Source organism: Chlorocebus sabaeus, chromosome 8 (assembly GCF_047675955.1).
Source record: "Chlorocebus sabaeus isolate Y175 chromosome 8, mChlSab1.0.hap1, whole genome shotgun sequence".
Classification (NCBI taxonomy): Eukaryota; Metazoa; Chordata; class Mammalia; order Primates; family Cercopithecidae; genus Chlorocebus; species Chlorocebus sabaeus.
In genome coordinates, this window is record NC_132911.1 from 3,729,074 (window position 1) to 3,747,605 (window position 18,532).

Sequence of the window (18,532 nt, forward strand, 5' to 3'; positions counted from 1 at the left end):
AATGAATTAACAAGGACTTTGCAAAAGTTTTAACTGATAGATACTCTAAAGGGTTCACGAATTAGATAATAAGGATTTGTTTTCCAATCACATTTTTAAAGTGAGCAGATTTCAGAATAATGCCATCATGAATTTGGAGTTCTGCAATGATTAATTATGCAGAGTTTTGACAAATCATTATAATTGAGTTAAACTTTTTTATTGAGAACACATATAATTGAATTTTAAGAGGTCATGTTTCCTTAATAAAATGTATCTGGACATTCTCCTTCATTATTCTGTGTGATTCTATTAACCTCCAGTGTGATCCTTTGGAAGATGAACAAAATTACGATTGGCATTCTCTATCTGTATTCAAACAGGCTGTGACCCAGTTCCTTGAGTCTTGCTTACCAAAGGGGAATTTAAATGCTTAGTTGAGTGAGAATGAAGCTCAAAATTGTATTTAATCTTTCGAATGACATTTTTGGATCTTTGTGGGAAGGGATATGAAGGTTGTTGATTTATTGAAAACCTAGTTGATCGTTAAAGCATGTCAATAAATGTGTCAATATTGACACAATCAATTAAATGTGTCTTTTGTTGATGAGCATGATTTGATATGTAAACCATTGGATAGTTTTTCTCATTAAATCCAGCAATGAATCTCAAGGGGCATTGGGGGATTGGTTCAAAGACTCTCACATATATCCAAATTTGTGGATACTCGAGTAACTCAGTCAGCCCTGCAGAGCCTGCGTATATGAGAAGTTTGCTCTCCAATACCATATTTTTGATCCATGCATTTGGTTGAAAAAATCTGTATACAGATTACAAATATTTAACTAATATGCCAGATTTTTGCAAAAAACAATTTATTTCATGTATGCCATGCTGCTCTGTCTTGATGATCAATATTTCTCAAATACCTATATGCCACTATTTAAAAATAAATAAGTGGTTAAAGACTCTACATTAACATAAACACTATAGATATTATTAGGGCAGAAAACATTCACTTTGTCTTTCATTGATTTCTCCTCTTATCCTTATTTTCTTCATTGTACAGATGCTTTTATAGTTTGTTTTGCTGCCATTTTTTTAGGTTCATTAAATAGAAGGTAAGATATTTTACTTTCAGTATTCTTTTTTCTAAATATATTTATTTATAGTTATAAATTCCCCACTGAGCATTAATTTACTTTCATTCACATATATTGGTATTTTGAAATTTCTTTATGATTCATTTAAAATACTTTTTATGTTTTCATTTGAATTTTTAATCAGGGTTTATTTAAAAGTATATTTCTTTATTTCTAATCTGTGAGGAAGTTTTGCTTATCTTTGTTACTGATTTCTAGCTTACTCTACTGTAGTCAAAACCCATGGCCTAAATGATTTCAATTTTTAAAAATTTGTTAAGAAATGCTTTATAAACCAGCACGTGGAAAATACTGGTATGTGTTCTAAGACTATTTAAAAATAATTTTAATTCCATTATTAGATACAGTAATGTATCATATACATGTTTGTATATGCATATATGTATCATAGCATATCAAGAAGCTTGTTTGCTAATGGTGTTGTTCAAGTCTCCTCTATCTTAATATATTTTGTATCTACTTTTCTTTTTTTTTTTTTTTTTGAGACGGAGTCTCGCTCTGTCGCCCAGGCTGGAGTGCAGTGGCGCGATCTCCGCTCACTGCAAGCTCCGCTTCTCAGGTTCATGCCGTTCTCCTGCCTCAGCCTCCTGAGTAGCTGGGACTACAGGCACCCGCCACCGCGCCCGGCTAATTTTTTGTATTTTTAGTAGAGACGGGGTTTCACCGTGGTCTCGATCTCCTGACCTTGTGATCCGCCCACCTCGGCCTCCCAAGGTGCTGGGATTACAGGCGTGAGCCACCGCGCCCGGCCATATTTTGTATCTACTTTTCTATAGATTTCGAGGGGCTCATGTTAACGTTTCCATCTGTAATTATTGATCTTCCCATGTCTCCTTTGATGCTGCCAATATTTATTTTATGTATCTTTGAACCTTTGAGCACATAGATTTAAAATATATTTTTATTTTGGATAAAGAACTTTATTGTTCTTGAAGTACCTCTCTTGTTGTAGTTCACCATTTACAGAGAACTTCAGGCCAAACTTAAAATATGTAAGGAGGCAGCTTTAGGCTAAACTTGACTTAACAAAAATATGTTAAAAACAATAAATTACAAAAATCTGGTGCAACTATATTAACAACAGGAAAATATACAGCTATAGACAAAGAAATTAAGTACTTCATTATTTTCCTGTAAAATTATTTTGGCTATTTTATGATTTTTTAATGTCCTTATAAATTTTAAAATCAGCGTGTTAAATACCTTTGAGGGAGAAAAAGCTGCTTAAATTGGGACTGAGAATAAATTAACTATGAATCAATTTGAATACAATGAATGTATTAGCAATATTACATATTCCCCAATCCATGAAAATGGAATATCTTTTCACTCATTTAGGTTTTAAATTTATTTTACCAGAAATATTTCAAAGTTTTCAGGGTAGAGAACTTGCAGTTATTTGTTGGACTTAATTTTACATCTTTACTTCTTATGCTCCTGTGATGCAGAGATAGTTAGTTTCTCTATATTGCCCTTGAGTCTTATGCCTTTTTTATCTGTACTTACTCAAGCAATGATTTGTTTGTAGAGTATTTTGATTTTCCATGTATACAATTATGGAATTTTCTTTGTAAGCTTTATAATTTTAATTGCCCTATCAAAGGAATACAAGACAATATTGCACAGAAACAGTGAAATTAGACATCCTTGTTCCAGATGCCAGTGGCAAAGTGGCCAGTATTTCCAAAAGTAAGTATGATATCTGCTGTAGAAATTCCTCAAATGTGCCTTTCACTATTCAAGTTTTCTTTTGTTGTGACTTTGCTGGAGGTTTTTCACCAGGTATTGGTGTTAAATATTGTATCATATCCTATTCTGCATCTTATGAGGTTATCATATGTGTATCTCTTCATTGTGTTAATCTGATGAATTAAGGGATTAAGTTTTTAATATTGAATCAACCTTGTATTACTAAAATTCATCTGAATTTGTTGTGATGTAGTATCCTTTTTATATACCCTGGATTCTGTTTGCTGGTATTTAGTTAAGAGTTTTTATGTGTAGGTTTATGAGAAGTGTTGGCCTGGGCTCTTCCTTTCTGGTACTGCCCTTGACGTTTTAGATGAAGATTATACTGGTCTCTAAAAATGGGTTGAGAAAAGTTTCTTTTATGCACACCCCACACCCAGACACATACATGTACACACACACATATCTTTCAGAAAGTATATATAAAATATAAAGTTACATAAATACAAAAATGATTATATATCATATATAATTCCACTTTTTTATTGATCTATGTAGTTTTTTTCTGAAAAAGTATTGAATTTTGTTCTAGCAGAGAGTTACATTCACCAGGGAACACCTCAGTCCATTCAGACCTGGTGTTAGTCTTTATGCTTTGTTAGGACAAGTTAATTTCCATTTCGTCCTGATTGGCTGGGTGTGGTACCCATTGAAACGATTTGCTCCTGCTGGAGTCTCACCTGAATTCTCAGAATGTTCAACACTTGTTTCCCTTTTCATTGGGCACCAACTGCCGTGTCTCTTCAACACACTGTGATTTATAAAATTTCTTCTTCATCCAGGAGCTACTGTCTGCCGGGTCTCCCAGAGCCTGAACTCAAGAGTCATCCAAACACCGAGGGAGAATCCCACGCAGACGGGTGACAGCCCCTTTCCCAGCACTCTTTCCCCCAGATCCTACCTGCGTGAGACCCTCTGTCACCTTCCCAGTGGGACGGCTGCCCTCCGCTCCTTCCCCCAGATCCTACCTGCGTGAGACCCTCAGTCACCTTCCCAGTGGGACGGCTGCCCTCCGCTCCTTCCCCCAGATCCTACCTGCGTGAGACCCTCAGTCACCTTCCCCAGTGGGACGGCTGCCCTCCGCTCCTTCCCCCAGATCCTACCTGCGTGAGACCCTCTGTCACCTTCCCCAGTGGGACGGCTGCCCTCCGCTCTTTGAGGGTCACGGCTTAGAAGGTGCCACCAGGGTAGTCCATATGAGCTTACCGAGTGATTTTCTTCTCTTAAAGTTTTTTATTTTATTTTATTTTTATTTTATTTATTTTTATTTATTTTTATTTTTTGTGGGGGAGACAGAGTCTGGCTCTGTCGCCCAGGCTGGAGTGAGCGGCGCCATCTTGGCTCACTGCAAGCTCCGCCCCCCGGGTTCCCGCCATTCTCCTGCCTCAGCTCCCCGAGTAGCTGGGACTACAGGCGCCGCCACCACGCCCGGCTAGTTTTTTTGTACTTTTTAGTAGAGACGGGGTTTCACCGTGTTAGCCAGGATGGTCTCCATCTCCTGACCTCGTCATCCGCCCGCCTCGGACTCCCAAAGTGCTGGGATTACAGGCGGGAGCCACCGCGTCCGGCCAAAGTTTTCAAGTTTGCATGAATTGTGCATTGCTTGCAAACAGTCACTGTATAGTGGTGTCCAGGTTTTGTAGGTCCTCGGGCGAGATGCTGAGTCTGATACAGGCTGCTTTACTGTAGCCAGAGACAGAAGTCTTGTGTGATCCTCCCTGTATTTCAAGTTCTCTATAAACTCATTGCTTAATAAGAGGTGCAGTTTGGGAGCGGAGGCGGGTCACCAGCCGGACCAATATGATGAAACCCCGTCTCTACTAAAAATACAAAATTTAGCCGGGAGTGGAGGCGGGTGCCTGTAATCCCAGCTACTAGGAAGGCTGAGACAGGAGAATTGCTTGAACTCGGGAGGCAGAGGTTGCAGTGAGTGAGACTGCACTGCGGCCTGGGCAACAAGAGTAAAACTCCATCTCAAAAATAAATAGATAAATAAAAAAGAAGTGAAAACCTAAGTCCAGTGATAACCTGGCCTCAGTCCAGATGTTGTTCATCTCTGTGCTGTTGTACTCCAACGTCTCTCTGCAGTTTCAGGCAATCCTTCCATGACACACACACACACACACACACACAAATTTTATTTCTTGGCTGCTTTTCTTCTTCCACACTTAAAATATTATTTCTGTAGGGATTTACAAAAATATGATTTATAAATATCAAAAAAACTTACAAAAAAAACTTAACTTTTTTTTCATTTGGAAGTTCAGGTTTTTTTTTTTTTTTTTTTTACTTTTTATTTTAGGTTTTGGGGGACATGTGCAGGTTTGTTGTATAAGTAAACTCATGTCATAGGGATTGGTTATACAGATTATTTTGTCAGTGAGGTACTAAACCTAGTATCCAATAGTTATTTCTTTCTGCTCCTCTTCTTCCTCCCACTCTCCACCCTCAAGTAGACCCTAGTATCTATCATTTCCTTCTTTGTGTTCATTAAGTTCTTATTTAATTCCCACTTACAAGTGAGAACATGTGGTGGTTTTCTTTTCCTGTGTGAGTTTGCTAAGGACAGTGGCCTCCAGCTCCATCCATTTTCCTGCCAAAGACATGATCTCATTCTTTTTTTTTTTTTTTTTTTTGAGACAGAGTTTTGTTCTTGTTGCCCAGGCTAGAGTGCAATGGTGCGATCTTGGCTCACAGCAACCTCCGCCTCCCGGGTTCAAGCCATTTTCCTGCCTCAGCCTCTGGAGCAGCTGGGATTACAGGCATGCACTACCACGCCTGGCTAATTTTTTATTTTTTAAATTTTTTAAATTTTTAGTAGAGACGGGGTTTCTTCATGTTGGTCAGGCTGGTCTTGAACTCCAGGCCTCAGGTGATCTGCCCGCCTCGGCCTCCCAAAGTGCTGGGATTACAGGCATGAGCCACTGCACCTGGCCCATTCTTTTTTATGTCTGCCTAGTATTCCATGATGTACATGTATCACATTTTCTTTATACAATCTGTCATTGAAGGGCATTTGAGCTGATTCCAAGTCTTTGCTATTGTGAACAGTGCTGCAGTGAACATTCACGTGCATGTGGCTTTATGGTCAAATGATTTATATTCCTCTGGGTTTATACCAAGTAATGAGATTGCTGGGTCAAATGGTAGTTCTGTTCTTAGCTCTTTGAGGAATCACCACACTGCTTTCCACAATGGTTGATAATTTACACTCCAACCAACAGTAAGTGTTGTCTTTTCTCTGCAACCTCATCACTATTTATTTTTTGACTTTTTAGTAGTAGCCATTCTGACTGGTGTGAGATGGTATTTCATTGCAGTTTTGATTTACATTTCTCTAATGATCAGTAATATCCAACTTCTTAACAGTAATAGCTCTTGGTCGAAAGCTGCCAATCACCTGGTAGAGAGTATGTCAATTCCATTTATTTTTCTGATGAAGTTCACCAAATGTATCTGTGTCTTCAGATTCAGCTGTAAATATTTCCTGCTTGTATAAAGCAGCATGTCATAAAAGAAACACTGATTTGCAAACATACTGAAATAAAAGAGATTCATTTTACTTCCAAGTTAAAAATTTGCATTTTCCAATTCGTAAGGATTCTGTCCAGCATAGTAATGAGGCCCTTAGTCATTTAATAAAATATACTCCTTTGCCAAATATTTTTTGCTGCATTAGGGGGTTTTAAAATTATTTTGCACATACCAATACGTGACAGGTTACTTTAAGGCAAAGACCAATTCTTATTCATGCTGATTTCACAGAATTTTATACTTCATGTTCATCTAACAACATAGAGTTGATACAAGCACTATATATGAGATATATACACATACATATTCATATATCAGAAATATACCTATACAAAATCTTAAATATAAGTAATTTAGAAATATAAGAAATATATATGTTGATTTATTCAATGTACATTGGTATCTACAAAAAAGACACCTTCATTTAGAAGTGAATGTAGATAATTTTAAATTACTATAATATTTTAATGAATGGAGAAGCTGAAAAGTAAAGGCAACCTACTCAAAAGTTTTGAAAAATAAAAATTATACTTACAAATTCTTTTATACTAATTTAAAACAAATGCCCTGAAACTGTAATATTTGCTATTCACAAGAAAAAAGTAAATTTATAAAGAATTATTTTCTTTTATATGTCCCTCTATTAGTCCATTTTCATGCTGCTGATAAAGACATACCCAAGACTGGACAATTTACAACAAAGAAAAGTTTATTGGACTTTCAATTCCACATGGCTGGGGAGGCCTCACAATCATGGTGGAAGGTGAAAGGCACCTCTCACATGGCAGCAGACAAGAGAAGAGAGCTGTGGAGGGAAAGTCCCCCTTATGGAACTATCAGATCTCATGAGACTTATTCACCATCAGGAGAACAACATGGGAAAGCCCTGCCCCCATGATTCCATTGTCTCTCACCGGGTCCCTCCCACAACATGTGGGAATTCAGGATGAGATTCAGGTGGGGACACAGCCAAACCATATCCAGCTCTTAAAAACAAATTCATGAATGCCATGAGAAACCCACCTGCAGGTTTTCCAACAAGCCTCAGATAGTGTGTCACGAGAAAGGGACACAAATAAAACACTGACATGACAAAAGGGGAGATTCCTGCCATCCACCTGAACAAACTGCATTTCTTCTTTCCTTCCGTCCCAACTGCAAAATGCAAATCAGGTTTACCAGTAAATGAATGTGCCGGTGTACAAATCATGATGACAAACAGCAACACTGTATTTGTGAAGAAAAGCAGGCTCTGGGATTTCAGGAACCATATGGGTTAAGCATCACAAATGGACAAATAAAGACTTTTGGAAGAAATGGGTTATGAATTATTATCTATTTCTGAAGTTTAATAATTTTGCAATTCAAATGGATTCCCATTTTGACACATGAGTCAATATTCCTTCAACATTTTTCGGCAACTTACCAGGTTTCTTCTAATAACATTAGATGACTGAACAGTCAGAAAAGATCAAATACTAATATTTGATAATTTGAAATAGATATTATAGGTTACTGTTAAATAATATAAAAAAGCATATAAAATACTAGGTTCACTCAGATATCACCAGGTAATTCTTCAAGAATACAAAACACAAAAATAAAGCTCTGGTATGTCATTCTTTCAACAATCTGAAATGGTTCCCAATTTATTTAAAACCACTGATGCTTCTCAAATGTTCATTTTTATTCTCCAAAACACAGTCTCCAATTTCCTTTTCTTTCCAATTCCCTTTTCCCTAGACACCAAGCTACAATATAATTAAGCTATCTGTAGTGTACCTTGCTTAATTTGTTCATCTTATTCCCTTCATTGAGATAACTCATTTTTCTCTGATACTTCTGTTTTCACTTTGTTGAAGTCTTCTTATTACTTTAGGCCATTTGATAAAACAAATAACTTCAAGGTATCTTCTCAGATTAGCCTCTAACGTTTGGAACTTTCTTCCCTTGAATGTTCTCCACAACAGTTAGTTACTGTTTTTCGTAAAACACGTACAATTTGCTTTCTGCTATATTTATTTATCCAATTATAGAGCCAACTCCCTGAGGTCAATAGTAAGGACAATTTTTAATCTCTATCCACCTATCATCGGCCTCTTGATGGATGAACCAATCAATCAATATGTTGTATTATTTTGAAAGTGGACTTGAGGTTTCTGGCTCAGAGACAGAGAGACAGCTGTTTTCAACTTACAGCAATCACTGCACTGGTTTTCCTGGCCCCAGTCTTTCCCTGACTTGGGGAGAAGTGACGGGAGTAGGATGTTGCCCTGCATGTATCAGGGCCCATACAATATGCGAGGAATAGCTGTGCTATGTCCCCTGCAGAGAAAGGGGGAAAGCCTTTGCTACCTAGTGGAAGGAAATTCCTTGGGAAGGAGATCACCTCTTAAAATGTAAATAAATGTGGAGGTGGTGGGTGGAAATGAAATCGGCACCTGAGTTTACACCCTCTGGAATGTTCCCAGAGCTCTAAATCACATCTTCCTGGAAATGCAAACCCATGCCTTCCTGGAGGTAAACCTCGTTAGTATTTTACAAGGCTTGTCAGTTAACCAAGTCCCAGTAAAATTTGTTCAGAAAGTCCTAACCATGCAGAAGCATTTTTTTTTTTTTTTTTTTAAATCGCCTTCTGGGCCGGGCGCGGTGGCTCACGCCTGTAATACCAGCCCTTTGGGAGGCTGAGGCGGACGCATAACAAGGTCAGGAGTTGGAGGCCATCCTGGCTAACATGGTGAAACTCTGTCTCTACTAAAAATACAAAAATTAGCCGGGCCTGGTGGCCTCGCCTGTGGTCCCAGCTACTGAGGAGGCTGAGGCAGGAGAATGGCGGGAACCCGGGAGGCAGAGCTTGCAGTGACCGGAGACTGTAGCAGGACGAGCCACAGACAAAACAACTCAGACACCGAGTTAAAGAAGGAAGGGGCTGGCCATCCTGGCTAACACGGTGAAATCCCGTCTCTACTAAAAAATACAAAAATACTAGCCCGAGGTGATGGCGGCGCCTGTGGTCCCAGCTACTCTGGAGCTGAGGCGGGAGAATGGCGGGAATCCGGGAGGCGGAGCTTGCAGTGAGCTGAGATCCTACCACTCACTCCAGCCTGGGCGACAGAGTGAGACTCCATCTCAAAATAAATAAATAAATAAAAAATAAATAAAAATTAGCCCAGTGTGGTGGCAGGCACCTGTAATCCCACCTACTCAGGAGGCTGAGGCAGGAGAATGGCGGGAACCCGGGAGGCGGAGCTTGCAGTGAGCCAAGATGGCGCCACTCACTCCAGCCTGGGCCATAGAGTGAGACTCCGTCTCAAAAAAAGAAAAAAAAAAAAAAAAGAAGGAAGGGGTTTATTCCCCAGGCGGCATGGGCCAGACTTCTGTCTCAAGAGCTGAGCTCCCCGAGTGAGCAATTCCTGTCCCTTTTAAGGGCTCACAACTCTTAAGGGGGTGCGTGTGAGAGGGCTGTGATCCATTGAGCAAGCAGGGGGTAGGTGACTGGGGGCTGCATGCTCCGGTAATTAGATCGGAACAAAACGATAGGGATTTTCACAGTGCATTTCTATACAATGTAATCTATAGATAACAGAACCAATTAGGTCAGGGGTCGATCTTTAACTACCAGGCCCAGGGCGCAGAGCCGGGCTGTCTGCCTGTGGATTTCATTTCTGCCTTTTAGTTTTTACTTCTTCTTTCTTTAGAGGCGGAAATTGGGCATAAGAGGATATGAGGGGTGGTCTCCTCCCTTAAGATGGCACCACTGCATCGCAGCCTGGGCGACAGAGCAAGACTCCACCTCAAAAAAAAAAAAAAAATAATAATAATAATAAATCGCCTTCTGACAGTGTTACAATTACTTTGTTTCCTACAATTTCCAGTGTTTTGCTTTGAACACTTCCAGCACCTGATGGCGTAACCTGAGTAGGGCAGGATAGGACTAGAGTAGAACAGAATAGAATAGAGTAGGAGTAGACTAGAATAGAATTACACTGAATGGAATGGAATCAGATGATACAAATTAAGCTAATTCCAACAGAATATTTTCTTTTAAAAAAAAAAAAATTCTAGTTGTCCTCTAGAGGTCTACAAGACAATCAGAATCCAGAAATTTCAGTGTTTCATTTCAAAAATGGAAAAAAATGCAACTTAAAACTTGACAAATATGTAATAATAGCTAGCTCCGAAATATTCTATATCAAACAAGATTCTCTGGCTTGAGTTGCAAGGTTCAGATCAGTTCACACCGTTCCTGGTCAAACTTCCCATGCTCTACCTGTCACATATGGAGCCCATTTAATGAAGATGAGACTTCAAAACTGCAGTTCAGTCTTAGGTACTATAATCATAGTGTATATTGTAAAACTTCTTTGAACTTATTTGAGAAGAATTCAAAAAAAAAAAAAAAAACTGAACAGAGGGAATTTTAGAAAAATCTGCCAAGATAGATATTCAGATCTTCTGCCATGCATTTTAAGGAGGTTAGTCTATGAATTTTCAGATGAAAGACTTAGAAATATAAACAGAAATAAAAGAGCGAGAGAGAAAAGAAAAAGGAAAAACTTTGAGTTAATCCAATTTCCAGTAGAGATGAAAAAGGTACCCCAGAGTTGAAAGGCCAGTTTCTGTCAAATGGGCTTTGTACGTCATTCTTTAACTTGTTTTAGTAAAAGAACACTTATGTTTTCCCTCAGAGAAAACAACTTTTGATGGCAGCTAGATGTTTCACAGTTTGTTTGCAAACTTCTGACTTCAAAGTCAGCAAGAGGGAAAACAAATCTATTTTCTAAATATTGTGTGATACGCTGAATACGTTGGTTTCTTCTCTTTTAGAGCTGAAGTTAAATGCATTTCCCGTGTGAACTGTGTGAAGGCATTTGTTGAAGCTCAGGTGTGAACAGGAAAGTAAACTGGCCGTGAGAACACACTGACTTTGAGTAGCCCCTCATCTCTGATGGGCAGAGTGGCTGAACCCGAGGAGGTGAGACCTAAACGCAGTTTCCTGAAATAAATGCCATCACTTCTAGTGCAGGCAGAATAGCTGTGGTCTTCTCTGAGGCTGAGCCCTAGAGCATTCCTCCTGAATGTGCTTCAGGGAAAAGCTATGCAAAACTGTCTTTGCTCCTTTCTTGAGAGAACCATATCAGAAACCTCCCTGGAAAACTAACATGCCTGCATAACAAGAAGAAAAAACCAATACATTTTGAACCAATGTTACAGGAGCTTGAGGAGCAAGAGTATGCTACAGATTTTGCCAAAAAAACAAAAAACAACAAAAAAATTATTTACATAGAACAACAAATCATTTTTTAAAAATCAAGTCAATAAAAAAAACTTCTAAATCGCGGAGAAGGTTAATTAAATAACTTTTAGTGTGGTGTCAAACAGACCCCCAATACTAACATCGTATTATGTTACTTGATGTAGGACTTTCTTCCCCAATTTTAATTCAAGCATTCTAGAGATGTGAGCTATGAGAGATTATAGGCTGTAAGCAACAATCTCATTGTTCTGCAAATGCTGTAGGCCAGAGGGGTTGAATATCTTGTTCAAGCTCATGTAGCTATGTTGTGTTTAAGTGTATGAGGTAGGTACTTACATCTTATAGCTCATGTGGGTGTCTGTAACCCACTGCTTTGAATGGTAGGAAAGAACAACAACCTAATTATTTTTTCTCCTCAAAAGTCAGGCTCTGCTCGGTGACATATACTGACGGGTGCATAGTAGATATTTGAATGAATTCAGTGGCCTACACAAAGTGGAATAATGTTCTATGTAAAAGAAAGTCGCTTTGACGGTGCTTCTTTTCAGTTTACTTACAATGCTGAACTTCATTACCTTTACCTCCTGTTCAATAACTGATATTAATAGACATATTCTAGAACTAGATAGCCAAATTTTTCACTGTACTCAGTTTTCAAAAGCAATTTAGCAAAGTATACAAAAAACAAGAGCCCCTCTCAGGAGTAGACTGGTTCCTCTCTCATTAGAACCAAAGAAAGACCTTCCTTGGTTTTTCAGAAATCATAAATTCCCTTAGCGGGAATCATAAACTACTTTAATTTTCTGCTTCAGGAAACAATAGCCTCTGGCTTTGTTTTGTTTTCGTTTTGCTTTACATTTAAGAAAGGAGAACTGGGCTCCATCACAGCCATGTTTCTGTCTTTCTGAGACACAATGACGCCCTTGCGAGGAGAACTGAAAAATGGAAATTGTGGTTTTTATGGTTGATGTCCTCGTTTTCTTTTGGAACTCTAAATGCCCTTCGGTAACATCTTCTCCCATTTCACTTTATAAAATTGAACATCAATCCTAGAATTACCACAGCTGGGGACTTGGTCAATGACTGTCATACGTGTTATGGTGAGAATCAGCTTTTTGACCACTGCTTGGTGTTTTAGTTCACACACACACACACACTCACAGTTAGAATCACAAAATGTCGGAGCTTGTTTTTTAAAAATAAATATTATAAAGATCACATTCTATTATGAGTGAATTAAGCAGAGAACTAAACTGATTTGCCACTGAGCACAGCCCACAGTAGACCCTGAATTCAGGTCTCCTATCCGGCGACCCTGAACCGTTGTGGGATAAGCAAACTGCTTCTTACTTCCTCGTGGGTTCTTATTCCAGGATCCTCCATTCTGGGAAGTACAGTTTAGTGAAATTGGGTTAAACCTAACCCTAGAAACCTCAACACACTTTTTTCTTATTGTTTCTATGAGAAATGGCTTTCTCTGTCTCATCTTTCAAATAACACAAAAGCTTTTGGAAAACCACTCATAATTTAGAGATTTAGAATCTCTAAATTAGAGATTCTTTGTGCTGAAAAATGATGAAAGTTGATTGTAGTGTCCGTAGTGTCTGACATGAAGAGGTTATTTTAGTTTTTAAGTCATGTTTGCCAAAAATCTGTGATAGTCTCACGAATTAGTTACCAAATATTGATTCATAATGTATACTGATAAATAATATGCTTCTATATTATTTATTTAACACCTATGAAACTTTGTTATAAGCAAAGCATAGAATTAGAGAAATTAAAAGCACAGAAATAAATAAAAAAATTCCTCTCCTTAAAACAATTTAAAACCTAACGAGAGGGAGGTAGAAATATACATGAAAAATGTGCAGCCACCACCCAAGACGAGAGTGAAGGAGGCAGAATCTACAGAGAATGGAGCGTGTAGAAGCAGCCACAAACCAAGACGAGAGTGAAGGAGGCAGAATCTACAGAGAATGGAGAGTGTAGAAGCTGCCAGCTCCAGACTATGCAGTAAAAACCTGGTGTTGTAAAGTCATTATTAGGAATATCAGTGAGGTCCCAGGTGGAGATACTAGATTCCACTGTAATAAGAAGGGGATATAATTTCAGGCTGTAAACATGAGGCTTATAAAATTCTTGCGAAAAGAAAATGGAAAGGCCTGAGCTTCCTGGAATGACTCTCAGAACAGCATTGCAGAGTTGGGCCCTCCCAGGAGCGGCAATCTGTTGAAAATAAACACTTGCACAAAACACCAACGTGAAACGCAACCATTCTGTGATGGCTCAAGGTTCAAATTAGACTGCACCATTGTAATGAACAGAATTGTGCCTCTCCCCCAGTTCATACGCTGAAGCCCTAACCCCAAGTACCTTAGAAAGCGACTATTTAGAGAGAAACTCTTCAGAGAGATAATCAAAGTTAAATGAATCTGTGGGTGTTCTTCCCTGGTGCAGATATGCTAACACACTGGCACACGGAGGAGCCTGTGCCTTCAGATTTATTCTACTCCGCTGCCTCCTGAAATGTGTTGGAATCATGGTAATGGCCAAAGCACCCAATAAGTGAAGGAGAATGGCCAGTCTAAATAAGAAAAAGAATACCAGGACTCAGTTCAAAGCACACAGTCTTTGTTTTGTTAATGAAATATAGCAGGTTTTAATATGTTTTATATCTCCTACTTGGCGGGGAGGTCCCATTTTCCAGGGTCCTGTCAATAATTGTGGTGGCTGCGACAGTAATAGTAGTTAGCACGTCGTCATTCCCTGAAGAGGGTGATATCATGCAGAGAAATTATTATTATGGCCAAATTCCTGGGTGAATTTCTGAAAGCCCCTTTCTTGTCCTTCACTGGAAGTCGTAGTTCTGCAACACAGTGGCTGCAGAAATTCTACTTTGAACTCTGGCTGCCTCCCACCTAAATTCTCTAACGATACTAGAAGCATTCTCTGTTCATTTAATAGTCTGTGTTTATTTAGCTACACTTCTGGCCTCCTCTACAAGGCAGGTGGCTTCTTGAAGGCAGGGTCTGTGTTTTACACTTCCTGAGATCCTATTAGCATCTACCAATTGCTTGGCATCTCATAGGTAGTCGGTGAGGGTTCTGTGAGGAACAGCGCACTCTACTGTGTATATTTCATGGGGATACAGGCAAGTAAGGTTGTGAGGAAGTCATTTATCCTCTTTTTGTAACCATCTTAAAGATTCTATTAATGTGCAATAAAAGCTTCAACACAATCAGAAATGAGAGTTGTTGGTTTACCGGAAAGTTGATGAAAGCTGTGAATTATATAAAATCGATAATATGCCTATTTTTGAAAGATATTTCACCTTAAAATATGCAAGCTTTCATCTGCCAGTGCACGTCCACAGTATTTTATTTAGGAAGGGGTTGAGCACATGAGGTTTCATGCCAACTATCAAGCAGAATCCGTATATACAGAATATCTTCTATGTTTAAAACCTTGAGGATAATTGGAACTAGAACCCAGAGACATTGTCATTGCAAGGACAACATATTTTTCTACTTTTTCATATGCCTGTTTTAGAAAAAACACAAAGCTAATGACTCGGCTGGGGGGAAGAAACGTACAGAGGAGGGTCTGACATCAGCCCGTCAGCCGCGTGTTCTCCGTGTGGGCTGTGCATCCATCAGCGTGTTTTGCAGTGACATGTGGATATAAGCTCACGCCTTGAGTCACAAGAGTATTAATAATTGTATGTTAGCTAACTAGAGTTTGCATTCTCTGTCAAGCTTATTCCGACACCATTTTCATGAAATTATTTTCAGTCTTGTACAAAATCATAGCGGAGTGGAAACTCTCATTCCAAACCCAAGCAAACAAAAACTAACAAAAACACCACTAGCCATTTTGCTGACCACCACAGTCTCCCACTCCACCGTCATCCGTGTATGTAGACCATCATCTTGAACATGGTTTTCCAAATTAACACAAAGTGTCATTCCGCCCTGCATTCTATGCGGTGCTCAGCATTTTGAAGGACATACTGCTTAACCCTACGTAGTTTTCCCAGTAACCAAGTATTCTAGGTCTAAAGGGAATACATACAAAAATGAATCTCTATGAAAGGATAGAGCATTAGAATTAATAAATGAATATGGAAAAATAGCAAAGACGTTTTACAAAGAAAAAAATGAGAGAAATGTATGTCTCCAGGTTGATACAGAAAGTGGATGATTGGTTTCTGAGGCTTGGACTGGAACAAGTTCTGCAAACAGGCAGTGCATGGGACCTTGACACAGGGAACTGGCTCGACACTGGATCGTGGTGGTTGCACAACTCTAAATTTACTCCAAAATCAGTGAATTTTATGCTGAAAACCGGTGAATAGTAAGGTATGAAAAGTACACATCAATAAAATCATTTAAACATGTAAAGAGTTATTGTTAAGCTATTGGGAGGAAAGGTTAGTTATGCTGATCCCTGGAACCAAAGTATTCACTGGCTCTTGACAGAAAGTGAACCACAGGACGAGTGTCCAGGCTCTCCGACCCACTCAGGGCTCCGGCCAGGGGCTGCCTCACTGCCTTGCTGCCTGATCCTGATGGTATCACCCCAGAGAGAGAGGAAGGCAGTGTGCATTCATCCTTAGGATTGTGTGGACTGACTGGGGGTCAGAAAAGGGATTGTCTTTGAAATGCGTGCACATCTCCCAGATCTCCTCCATAATGCTCCGAGTGAGAAAAAGAAGGCAGGAAGAAGGAAGAGAGACGGCTCCATGAGCAGCTTTAGTGGCCAGCAACCTTCTCAGCGCAGGTGACAGTGACACAGGGGACAGAAAGAGTCAGTGTGTGTCTTACTTAGGCCACAGAAAGTTTTCTCCTGTGAGAAGACACGTCGTCTGTTTATTTAATGTTTGTTTTCAACACCCCAAAACCTGAAGGCTAAGTGAGCTTCCTACGTCCTTTTACTCTATGACTTTGCCTCCCTCCCTGATGTTTCCACTTAAGACGAGATATTTTACACATTAGCAGAGATGAGGAACACAGGGATGTACTTCTAGCAATTAGGTGAGAAAAAATACAAAATACCAGGAGAGAGCACCAGGTGTCTCTGTGGGATTCAATTTTTTTTTTTTTTTTTTTTTTTGAGATGGAGTCTGGCTCTGTCACCCAGGCTGGAGTGCAGTGGCGCGATCTCAGTTCCCTGCAAGGTCCGCCTCCTGGGTTCCAGCGATTCTTCTGCTTTAGCCTCCTGAGTAGCTGGGATTACAGATCCATGTCACTACACCTGGCTACTTTTTGTATTTTTAGTAGAGACAGGGTTTCACCATGTTGGCCAGGCTGGTCTCGAACTCCTGACCTTGTGATCTGTCCGCCTCGGCCTCCCAAAGTGCTGGAATTGCAGGTGTGAGCCACCACGACCAGCGTAGGATTCAAGTATTGTCCTCTCTTTTTTTCTAACAGCTTCTGGACCATCCCCTTCTCCTTCCCCAGGTTGCTTGGGTCAGAGGGACCTCTATCTTCTCTCCTGGACCTCCTCATTTGGCTTTTCCCAGTTGCCTCCTTGGTGCTGGCTCCTAGAGGAAGCTGTTCACAATCATGAAATCTTCTGACAGAATGGGGCACGTGGCTCACCTCTGAATGTCCTTGAACGGCTCTTCCCCAACTCCACACTCCCTTTCAACTGCACCCTTCTACACTCTGGGTTCTTTCTGCTCCTGAATCTCATTGGAAGAGGTGTGTGTGGTTTAGAGTGGACATGCTATTTTTGTGCATTCATCAACCAGGAAAAAATGAAGATGAGAGGCAGCAATGGTGAAATACAGTGAGAAAACTTGATGTGTTTTAATATTTCAAATACATTAATATATTTAGATTTTTGTGGCATTCATTCATTCATGTACACGTTCATTCAAAAGACATTTGTAGACCAAGCGCGGTGGCTTATGCCTGTAATCCCAGCACTTTGGAAGGCTGACGCAGGCAGATCACTTGAGGTCAGAAGTTCAAAACCAGCCTGGCCAACATGGTGAAACACCGTCTCTACCAAAAACACAGAAAAATTAGCTGGGCATGGTGGTGGGTGCCTGTAATCCCAGCTCCTTGGGAGGTTGAGGCAGAAGAATTGCTTGAACCTAGGAGGCAGAGGTTGCAGTGAGCTGAGATGGCGCCACTGCACTCCAGCCTGGGTGACAGAACCAGACTCCATCTCAAAAAAAAAAAAAAGACATTTATGCAATGTCTGCTGATGCCAGGCTCGATTCCTGGGAACAAGATTCAATGAATATGCAAGCAAGGTCTTTGTTCGTAAGGATCTTGCTGAAAAAGATGGAGAGGATATATGTGAAAATATTCTTAATCTAAATACTAGGTTGGTGCAAAAACCACAATTATTTTTGCACCAACCTAGTCGTTTGTCATAAGTGCAAAGAAAGAATGACAGTGATGGGTGGATGCAGGAGGGATGAGGAGGTGGGACAGGAAAGCTGTCTACAGGCGAGGAATAGCCCAGCAGAGGAAGGCTCCGTGCGCAGTGGGCCAGGGAGACAGCGTATTGACTCCCCCAGGGCTGGCTCCGTGACGGGGTCACAGGCACTGGCTGCATTCTCTTGCTGGAAAGGTGTCTGTAGATTCTCGCTTCTTCATGCTTCTGCTGCTTCCACAAAATTTAATTTTTCTGCCAAAGATATTCTCAAAGATGAGTAATCATCTATTTTACTTTGGAGATTAATGTGAAGATCTTAAATATTTCACAGGCAAATGCAATATGAATACTAACTGCCTAATTTGGATATGTTAGTTTTTAATTTTTAAAAAGTTATTGCCACCCTATTTCACAGAGTTTAAAGATAATTCAATTATGCCAGGAACTTGAGGCTTTA